This window comes from Rhagoletis zephyria, unplaced genomic scaffold, assembly GCF_001687245.7.
Source record: "Rhagoletis zephyria isolate East Lansing unplaced genomic scaffold, Rhagoletis_zephyria_1.1 Rzeph_scaffold_01445, whole genome shotgun sequence".
Classification (NCBI taxonomy): Eukaryota; Metazoa; Arthropoda; class Insecta; order Diptera; family Tephritidae; genus Rhagoletis; species Rhagoletis zephyria.
Window position 1 is genome coordinate 112,076 of NW_016158529.1, and position 10,274 is coordinate 122,349.

General features: G+C 34.6%; 1 protein-coding gene across 3 annotated transcripts in view; it reads right to left on the reverse strand.

Annotated features, from left to right (window-relative positions):
• The window catches only part of Con (leucine rich repeat protein connectin), a 115,447-nt gene extending 107,001 nt beyond the window's left edge, over window positions 1-8,446 (reverse strand). Inside the window, exons 1-2 of one of the 3 annotated variants that reach the window (XM_017617585.1) lie at window positions 8,069-8,446; window positions 2,625-3,165 (exon numbers count right to left, since the gene is read on the reverse strand). The gene's annotated coding sequence lies outside the window, so the exon portion shown is untranslated. Of the gene's footprint in view, window positions 1-2,624; window positions 3,166-7,932 lie in introns of all 3 variants that reach the window. The other 2 variants (XM_017617584.1, XM_017617586.1) reach the window with 2 other exon arrangements.
• Window positions 8,447-10,274: the final 1,828 nt, after the last annotated feature.

The window sequence follows — 10,274 nt, forward strand, 5'->3', positions numbered from 1 at the left end:
ACAATTGCTTCCCGGAGTACGTACTCAGTCATAAAGCTTTTGTTAACAAATTGGATAGACGATCTTGAATTTTTATATTATATTTTATTAAGGTACTAAAATACTAACATATCTAAAGTTAAACCGAATTTCATTACCATTAAGGAAAAAAACTTAACGCAAAGAAGGATATATGTATGAAATGAGTGAGAAATAGTAAAGCCCCAATGACCGCCATAATTGTGTTTAGCAGGACAATTTTCGAGGACCTTTCATAAAAGTTTTAAGTTATGCCCATACATTTTCGATAGAAAGTAGATCAAAAACTCAGACCTGTTGTTAAATGAAATGCTCACTAATTAGTCGCTTAGCTTTAGGAATAACGGCTTGCAAGAGGTTCAAGTAAACTTGAGAATTGGATTTGCTTTCGGGGACTACCATTTTACCAATCCGTAAGCAAAAATGCATCGGAATAATTGATAACCTACTCCTTTTTTTGAAATCATTTAATAAATGAGCTCCCCTGGGCCACACCACATACAGCCTTTGGTTAATTTCTAGATCGTTTCATATTGCAGACATTTTTATTAAAATTCGCATTCGTCTTTAGATTCATTTTAGTCGCCGCCTTACTATTCGTCTTCGTATTCGACTTTGTTTCGACTTGGTAATTCCTCATAATCGTCGTCGTCGTATTCTGCCTCGTATTCGTCTTCGTTTTAGTCGCTGGCTGTCTACGTACTCGCTTAAAGGTGCCCACACTCACCGACGTATACGTATGCCGTGTCTTTTTGACGTAGCAACATATACAATTTACTGTTAGTAGAGAGAGAGAGAGAGAGAGAAGCAGTAAACGTGACGCGTAAGCGTCGCACGTACACGATGGTAAGTTTTCATTTACATGGCGCTCTCATAAGTTTGATCGTGTCAGCTGACACGTTAACGTACGTTTACGTCTGTGAGTGTCGGCACTTTTAGTCTTCACATTCGTCTTAAAATTTGCCCTTATCTTTGTATTCGACTTAGTCTTCATATTTTTCGGGAAAATACTAAGGTCATTGGCCCTGGACAGATATAGATCTAGTTACGAAGACCCGACTGTTCCAAAATAAATATGCGAAGTAAAAAATTGCACATTGTTCGAGAAAAAAAGGAAGATAGCATAAAGTCGAGTAGGGTGAAAAGCAAAATTACAAACAGAATTCTATTACCTATAATTAAGTACATTGCCATCCTTCCAACACCTATGTAAGTAAATACATACACACAAATGGACACTATGCCGATTATACAAAGCAATTTTGAATAATTATTTCCAACTGTGCGGGTCACAATCGACATCAATGGGAATTTGATGAACACAGTCGGAGCTAGTGATGGATGCGATAGTATATAGGAGCTGCAAGGTATTTGCTAAAAGCAAATCAAGCATTAACGCAACAACAGTAAGGATTAAAATTACACTAAACGCACACACGTACACTCATACTACTTACATACATACATATGTACATAAACGTGTATTCATATCTAAAATATAGTAGTTTGGAAGCAGTCAGCGAGTGATTTACGGTTTTCATTTGAAATTTAAATTAACGTAATGGTCGCCTACGGTTGCCTACGGTCGCAACAGAGCACCGAGTACAGACATCGAGCAGTCAGCAGGCAAGGCCACAGGCAGCAAGTAAAGTAACGGTGCAAACCCATTGCAGCCAGCAACTACAACCAACCAACCAACCAACCAACCAAGCAACCAAGCAACTAAAGTGCTCATCAGCCAGTCGACAACAGGCAGCGTGTTGACTGATGCCACAGGCGTCAACAGTGACAGCAATGGTGGAAAGAGCGTGTGAACCGACGGCTGAAGGTGGAGGGTGGGACCAGCGTTGTATGTAAGGATAGCGAGTGGGTGGCAGTGTGTTTGAGTTTGTTGGAACCGCTCGATTTCTGTGCAGGTAATTAAGAAGTATGAATGTTTGAATGAACAAAGGCAAGAAGGTGGAATGAAGTAAATCAAAAATGCTGGAAGTTGCCTAAAATCTAAAATCGCCTCTAAGCAAAACGGCGACGCACGAGCATGCTTGATGTTGCTGCGATATTTGTTGTTGATGTTGATTGATGTTTATTTTCGGCACAGCTGTGACGACAGTAAGCGACGAGCGAAACAAAAATAAAAACAAAAACAAAAACAAAAACAAAGGCATATAGCGGAAAGCGGAAAGTAGCAAGCAAAAATGCCTGGAGTTGAGGTGAAATTTCGAATTCTGCGTTTTAATAAAATACATTTTTTTTTGTGCTGTACATACAAACTATTTACGCTGCGGGCATTTCAAAAAGCACGCGCCAAATAATTTATTTAAATATGTACGCAGAAGGCGCAGCAGCGGCAAGGACGAAAGCATACGCAGTATATTTTGCGCGCTTCGTGTGGGCGTGTGTATGTGTGTGTGTGTGTGTGCGTGCGTAGTTATGCATGTAACGCTGCAATATTTTACGTAGTCGTCTACAACAAAACTGCCTAAGCTGTTGCGGATTTGCATACACAAAAGATGACAAAGAAACTGGCGTAAAGTAGATACTATATCTGATGTCTTCGAGTGTTTTTAGAAAAAAGGATAATAATCGCATCTGAGTTATTTACTTACTTACTTGTTGCTTGCGATTGTGTACGCTTCTAAAGGTGGGGCACGCTTTACTGTGGGCGGGTTGTACATAAATATATTTTATTTTATTTATTTTTGCACTTGTTTGTTCTGTTTTCTTTTTTTTGTTGTTGTTATTGTTTGCTTTTGTTGCATGTAATTTCACTTTTATTTACTTATGTATATTTCCTCTTTGTAAACAGTTGATGTAATTTTCAGCAACAGCTGTCAATCGGCATTTTTCGGAATATCCACATACAACCAGCCACGACAAAATTTAAATTGAGTTTTGTACATAGATTTTGTTGTTCTTTTTGTGGTTGTTGTTACTGTTGCCTCGGGGTTCAATAACGCCGCTCGCTTGTCTCGCTCGCGTATAATTTTTATTTATGTATGCTTTATTTGCACTTTTGCACAATAATATAATTTGCATATGTATGATGACGACATTAGTATCGTAACGAAATTTATTCACTTTGTTTGGAGAAATTTATTTCATGAATGTTAATATTTAATGTTTTTCGTTGCCAGCATAGTTAATAATCTGTGAAAGGTAGAGTTGATATTTTAATGGCGAAAACGAAAATTAGCCTGAAATATTGTGACTATGTAAGTATATCACGAATCAGTCTGCAGGCTCAATCTAAGTTTGCTACAATTCTATGCTAATTTAAGCCAAAATAATTTGTTTTCAATTCTAGCGAATACAGTAATCTTTTTTTTCGTGGAATACATATAATATATAATACGACTGGTTAGAGGTGTGTACTACCACTCCGTAGAACCAATATTTGATCCCTGCTCAAATCAATATCAAAAAAAAAAATTATGCAAAACGATTTTTGCCAAACAGCTTCTAATAAAATCCATTTACCGGTTGAAGGCAGAGTAAAATTATAAGTTTGTCCATTTGTGTAAGAACATCAAGATGCACACCACAAATTGGAGGAGAAGCCCGGCCAAACACTTAGCAAAAGTGTAAGCGCTAAAATATTATTATTATTATTATTATTATCATACAAGCCAGGAACATAACTAAGCACTGCGAGCAAAGTGCAAAGTACTTCACTTCTTGGACTATATGAGGAAATCTCACGAGTTGTTAAATTTTTCGACAAAAACGAGTTTTTGGTCATAAATGGTGGTTCACCTATCTTAAAAATGCATTATCTTAAAAAAGATATACTAACAAAAGGAAAAATAGCAACTCATACGCTCCGTAACCCCATACGCAGTCATCTAACACGTTTACTCGCACGCCTTAACTTAAGAGCCATATATATTTTTTTAAAGTAATTAAATATTGGCGTTTAAGATTTTTACACAGTACTCCTTGTGCACATATATATTATTTTATTCGAGTGCACCAATAAAAATTGTGAAAATTTAATTTTAATTTCTCATCTTTTACCCAATGTAATTTTTTTCATTTGGTGAGACTAGTGATGTCAAACAAAAAATTTAATAATCGATTAATTGTGGAAACTTGCACCATAAATTCAGTGCGCAAACAGTTAAGAAACCTAAAAACGAAGGGAAAACATAAACAACAAGTAATTTTTAAGCAAAAAATAAAACCGACTTCAAATCTCAAATAAAAATTTAGGAGTACGTTAATTTTTTCATGATCCAATGATAGGCTCTAAACTAGATTAGTATGGGACCACCTCTGAGACACTACCTTTCCGATGCAAAAGCAATTTTTGAAATCGGTTGACGTGGTCCAAAGTTATGCGGTACCATACAAAAAAGTTTTTTTTTAGTTGCTACTTAGGCTAAACTTTGTTGCGGTTTTTTGCAAAAATCTTCCAACTATTTAAATTATACATACATATGTATGTTCCGAATAGAGTGGACACTTTTATTGTTGCTAATATTATTGACTGGCTAGAGTGTAAATTTTTGTTACGTCATTTTAATTCATACATTATTGTGTGAGTGAAGTAGTAAATTATTGGTGGTTTCTTTTCGATTATTTTGAAAATTAATCGGTTAATCGCTCGTTTAATCGAAAGGAAAAAATCCATTCAATTAAATCGGTAACCGGTTATAATCGGTTATTCGATTAATCGTGCCATCACTAGGTGAGACACAAGTTTTATTACACTAGGTTCGTTCGTTTTAGCCAGAAGAATATTTTCATCGTTTCATTTTAACTTTTTGAAGTAACTTAAATAATTAAAATTAAAAAATCGTAAATTTTCAAAAATTGTAAAATAGCTGCACCAGATATTCTGCATGCTGCCATTTTTTTAATTTCGTGATACGCTCTGGAAACTTTACAGATATGTTGTTTTTGATACCAACGTCAATTGCCTCTAATATAAATATTCTATTTGAAAACATTCCGGAGTTATTAAAAAACAATTATGGTTTTTTTCAGTGAAAATAAAAAAACGAGTAATTTCGGTACTTTTTTGTTTAAATAAACGTTTTAAGGCCACAATTGCTCAAATACTTGATTAAGTTTTTCTTTTTCTTGTTTCTGAAACTCGATTTATTGAAATAAATTCAATAAGAATGCATTAGCAGTTTTTTGCCACGAGAACAGAGTGAACTAAAAAAACATCTCGTAAGATTTGCTCATCTAATTGATTTAACTTGGCATTTTGGAGAACGATTTAATGAATAACTGCGCAGCCTAAATATCTATCCCAAACACTAAAATTTATATATGGATATGTACATACACATGTATATGTATTGCTGATCAGTAGGTCTATTATTTTTTAGCCTATTTTGAAGTCAGCCCTGCAAGGTTAGGAGAGTTCTTTTTTTGTTGTTTGTGTTTCCGGCAGGGTCTTTCGTTGTCAAATTTGATTTAAAGACACGAGAGAGAGAGAGGACGGGAATGACACTGAAGAACGCACAACGCCGAAACCGGTTTGTCTTCACACCAAATTTGACAAGGGATGACGGAAAATCATTCCACAATACATCGTTAAGGAAGTTTTTCATAGACCGAAACGAATGGTAGTCGGCTCGGGTCAGGTCCACACTAGTCACTGTATGCATATAAATTTTCCAATCAAGCTATTTAATTTTTTTCTAGTCAGTATTTTTCTATATAAATTTGAATTGTTATTTATAAAACAAAAAGGGTTTAACCAAAGGGACATGCGGATCACAAATATTGTTAACTCAGCACTGTAGATATGAAAGTCGATTGTTATAACTTTGTCTGTGATTAACTGCGCACTGTGAATGCAGCCTTAACTCACATATGAAATTAACTCACAATTCTGAAAAGTTCTTAAAATGCATCACTGCAAATGGTCCAGTTGTTCTTTGGTTGCTGTTTAGCTCCATGAGGATGTAAATAAATGATGTTAAAATAGCTTTATAGTTACGTTAGTTAAGCCGAGAAAAGTGGTGTTTCATAAAACGCAGATGCATTTAAATATGCTAAAAGCAATGTAAATTTTTTGGTCAATCATAAAAAGTGGAACTATCTAATGTAATAAACAATATTGCCGGAGCAATTTATATCAGTGAAATATACCAAAAATCTTTTCTAAGTAAAGATATATATTAGAGCTCTTGTTAATCGACTAGTCGTTCAATCGGTTAATCGATTAGCAAAAGTTGCTTAAAAAATAGTCGACTTTATTTAATCGACTAACCGTCTCCATTTGACTTTTTCGACTAACAGATCACAAATAACTAGTCGACTAACCGTTAGTTTTGCATTTTCCGATCAGTTGCTTTATTTCAATAAACATTGTTTTTTATATTTTACTAATATTTATACTAAATGGCAGAACCCAACCGCGCTAATAAAAATCATTTTACTTTGAAAAACTGTCACTACTCGAGTAATTGCCGGTTAGCCAATTTTCATATTACTCAATGGTGAACGGTTTGTCGAAGGTGAACGGTTAGTGGAATTCGAACGAATACACAGATAATCGATTGTTAGCAAGAGCTCGAATAGGTATACAACTTCACTTCAAGCTACTATTTAGTTATTCAATTATGATACATTTATTAGTAATAGAACGGTACACCTAATCATAGCTAATTGAGGCATGAAAAAAATTAAGTTCTGGAATATTCTTTCACAGAGTTTGAGATAGTCACGAAATTTAATTGAATGCTGAAGAACCAACTCCTTGTCGTTTGTGTTATGGCTTTAATATTTCACTTTTCTGGATGTATTTTATATCTAATTTGGAGAAGAGCTTAACTACGTCAAGCAAATACATTTCTATCGACGCAAAATTTGCTACCTTTTCCTCAGTTTAATTTAGTTTTTAATATGTACGTATGTTAGTACGTAACAAGTAGCCGATTCCTCAGTTACTATTCAAAAACTAAGTATTATTAAATAATATTTTACTAAACTTTAAAAACATTCTGAAATTGAAAATATATATATGTATGTGCATTGAAGAGCGAAGTCTGGTACATTAAAGTGTAAAAGAAAGCTGAAGTATTTTCCAATATTTATGTAGGTTAAATCTTTTCTTTTTTAATTATTTATATTAAAAAAAACAAAACAATACAAATATTGAATTAATGAAGACATTTTTTTGTGCTTATTAAATTTATTTTTTTTTTAAATGTTTTTTAATTCTAAAGACCTTTGCTGAACAATAAAAGTTCGTTGGAGAAATACTTTGAAGTTAGAAATTTTCCAATTTCACGACCATAAAAAACACCGCTAAAGGCTACCTCTATTCTTTTGATGCAGAAAATACAAATTTTTAAGAACTTATGCTGGTAATATACAGTGACTCGTACAAATGTTCACAGGTTGACTTTTTTTTTTTTTATATTCACAATGGTTTTCTCGTAAGATTTTTATAAATTTTTCTATAAAAATATTGTCTAAGGTTTAGCCAAGACCATATAAACCAAAGTTTCAAATTTTATAAGAAATGTATGCTTACATTTTTCAAATTTTTTCAAACGCCGATTATAAGGTTTTAGCTAAAGCTTGGACAATATTTTTATAGAAACAAAAAAAAAATTAACTTGAAAATCGTTGTGAATATTTAAAATAATCAACACGTGAACACTGTATTTAGTATTTTGAGGACGTAAATATTCTTTTTTCTCATTCTGTGTACTTATTTTTTCTTCAGTTTACTTTATATTACTTCTTTGTTAATATCATTTTTTCTTTTGCTTGACATAGTAATTGTTAAATAATTAAAGCTCTAACAAAATCTATTATTCAGCGACTTGATTTGGTTCCTAGCTAGACTCTAGATGCGTAAGACATTATTTTTATAATTACTTATACATATTTTGTTTTTTTTTTTAACTTCTTATTTATTTTCCCTAAAAATTCATATCAAAAACCGACCTAATTTTTATGATACCAAAATGTCTAATTCTTCTACTTCAACATTAAAAAGTTAAACGATTCCTATTCGTGAGCATTTGCAGTGATTTTTTTTCAGCATTCGCTTTAAAATAGCAACACTTCACTTTCAACCAACAATCAAAACTTGTTGCATTGCTCCTAGGCGAAAATCGTGGCACGCACACTCACGCAAGTTCTACACGAAACGATTATATATGTATGTATGTGCATGTAGTTGTAATCTTTGCAGACCGCCAAAAAAACGCATTCTTTCAAATCAAGTTTTAAAGTTTTACTAACTGTATGTAGTGTTTGTTTTTTTAATTTTTCACTTAAAAAATTATCTATTTGCACTTTGACACAATTTCACATAATTTTCGCTTGTTCCACAGTCAGTTACATACACATGAACACGTCAGATACGCATACGTTTAGTACACAGCAAATTTGCTGGGTGAGTACTGGAAAAATCGTCAAACGTGAAAAACGAGAGGAGCAACACGTTGCTAACACACAGACCGCCCAACGAAGACTAAGCGCACGACAACAACTGTCACAGCACGGAACACTACACGCGCCGTCACAGCTACAGCAGCAACTATGGACAACCGAAGTGTGCACGAGTCCAATGAGGCTGTTGGTGGTGGGTGGGTGAGGGAGTGGTGGAAAAAGTTCACCCTATGCGGGGCAATCACCAACAATAATTCAAAAACAACAGCAGCAGCAGCGAGCACGGAGTCAGCGACTCCAAATGAAACATCAACATTGTCTCCGGTTGCAGGCCACGATTGCCTGCTGTGCTGTCCTCCGATGCTCACATATGTACGATGTACTCAAGAATGATAGAATACAAGATTGCGCCGATCAGAGAGGATTTTTGAGAATAACTTTTGTGTGACGTCACACTGGTGCAATTGCGAGAGAGAAATGCCAAAACGTGAGCAAGAATGGAAGAAGAAGAAAAAATGTTGCAAGGAAAACGTAAACAAGTTGCACCAGTGTGACGTCATGCAAACAACGATTCTGTCAAATTCGTTAAGAGAGGATTAGCGGTCCGAGATCGGCGCAACCTTTGTATTCTCTCAATCGTGCGATGTACTTACCAGTTTATCACTCGCAACTTGCTCTGTTTATGAATCTTCGTGTGCTCACCCATGACGAAATGCTCACGTGTGTATGTGTGTGTGTCTAGTACCTTTCTCTCATATCCGTTCCGTTTACCATTTGGTTTCTTTTGATTTAATTTATATTCCTTCCATATCTCGCGAGCTTGGCCTTTCACGAAATATATTCACTCTCTGGTTCGGTTCGTTTCACAAAGAAGCTCTATGTCCGGGTCAGCTAGCCGCTTACTGGCACATGAAGGCAATGCCCTGGTGAGTGTTCGCTGTTGGCGAGCTCTCGCATGTCCTGGCAGTTTGAGAAGGTTTATACATATATATTCATATGCATGCAAGTATAAGTAGTGGTGGCTGATAGAACACTAGAGAGTAAATAGCAAAAGTGGAACGCCTGTTTAAAAAATGTCTGCACATTTGATGAGATTAAGCAGCGGAAGTCAGATGTTAATGGAAGGAATATAGAAAGGAACAAACTTAACGAAACTTTGAAAATCTCTTGAAATGGAAAGTGATAATAGCCACACTTTATTCCAGAGAACGAAAATCCAGACTAACCGCTGATTAATCAAAGCAAGAAATTGTTATGGGTAATAGACGCGATAACTATGATATTTGGACCAGACCAAACTAATCTGTCTAATGTTTTAAGGGGCTATAAAATAAATTATATTTATGCCCCTTAATTTGAAAAAGTGAAAATTCATGCGTTTCTCTAGGATTTACCATTACGATGGTTCCTTAGTCAGCATTTAAGTTTCATATTAATTGATGTATGAATAGGGGTGAAGGTATATGTACTGCCATTGAAAAAAGATGTTCTGAAAACCCAGGATCTTGTTACAAAAACCCGATTTGTTCAGTTAGTTAGGTCAGTATTAGAACATGCATCCGACGTACGGAGTCCGATGTACCAAGTTCACTCTGAAAATCGGAATCCGTCAGAAGCAGTGCCTGGTATTTACTTAAATTTAAATTGATGCTCGTTTATATATGTAACTAATTTTGAAGTTCTTGTTTGAGGCTTTTTAATAAAATTTTTTATTTAACTATTACATATTTTTTTATGAAAGATCAGCTCATTGCCTAACAAAAGCCTTGTAAGTCAAAATTTAAAAGTTTGTACAAAAGTTAAGAAAATTCGACAGATTTTATCAAAATTTCAAACTTTGTAATCAGAATATTTGGCAAAAACTTTGGTATGCAATTATATAGCACAAGTGC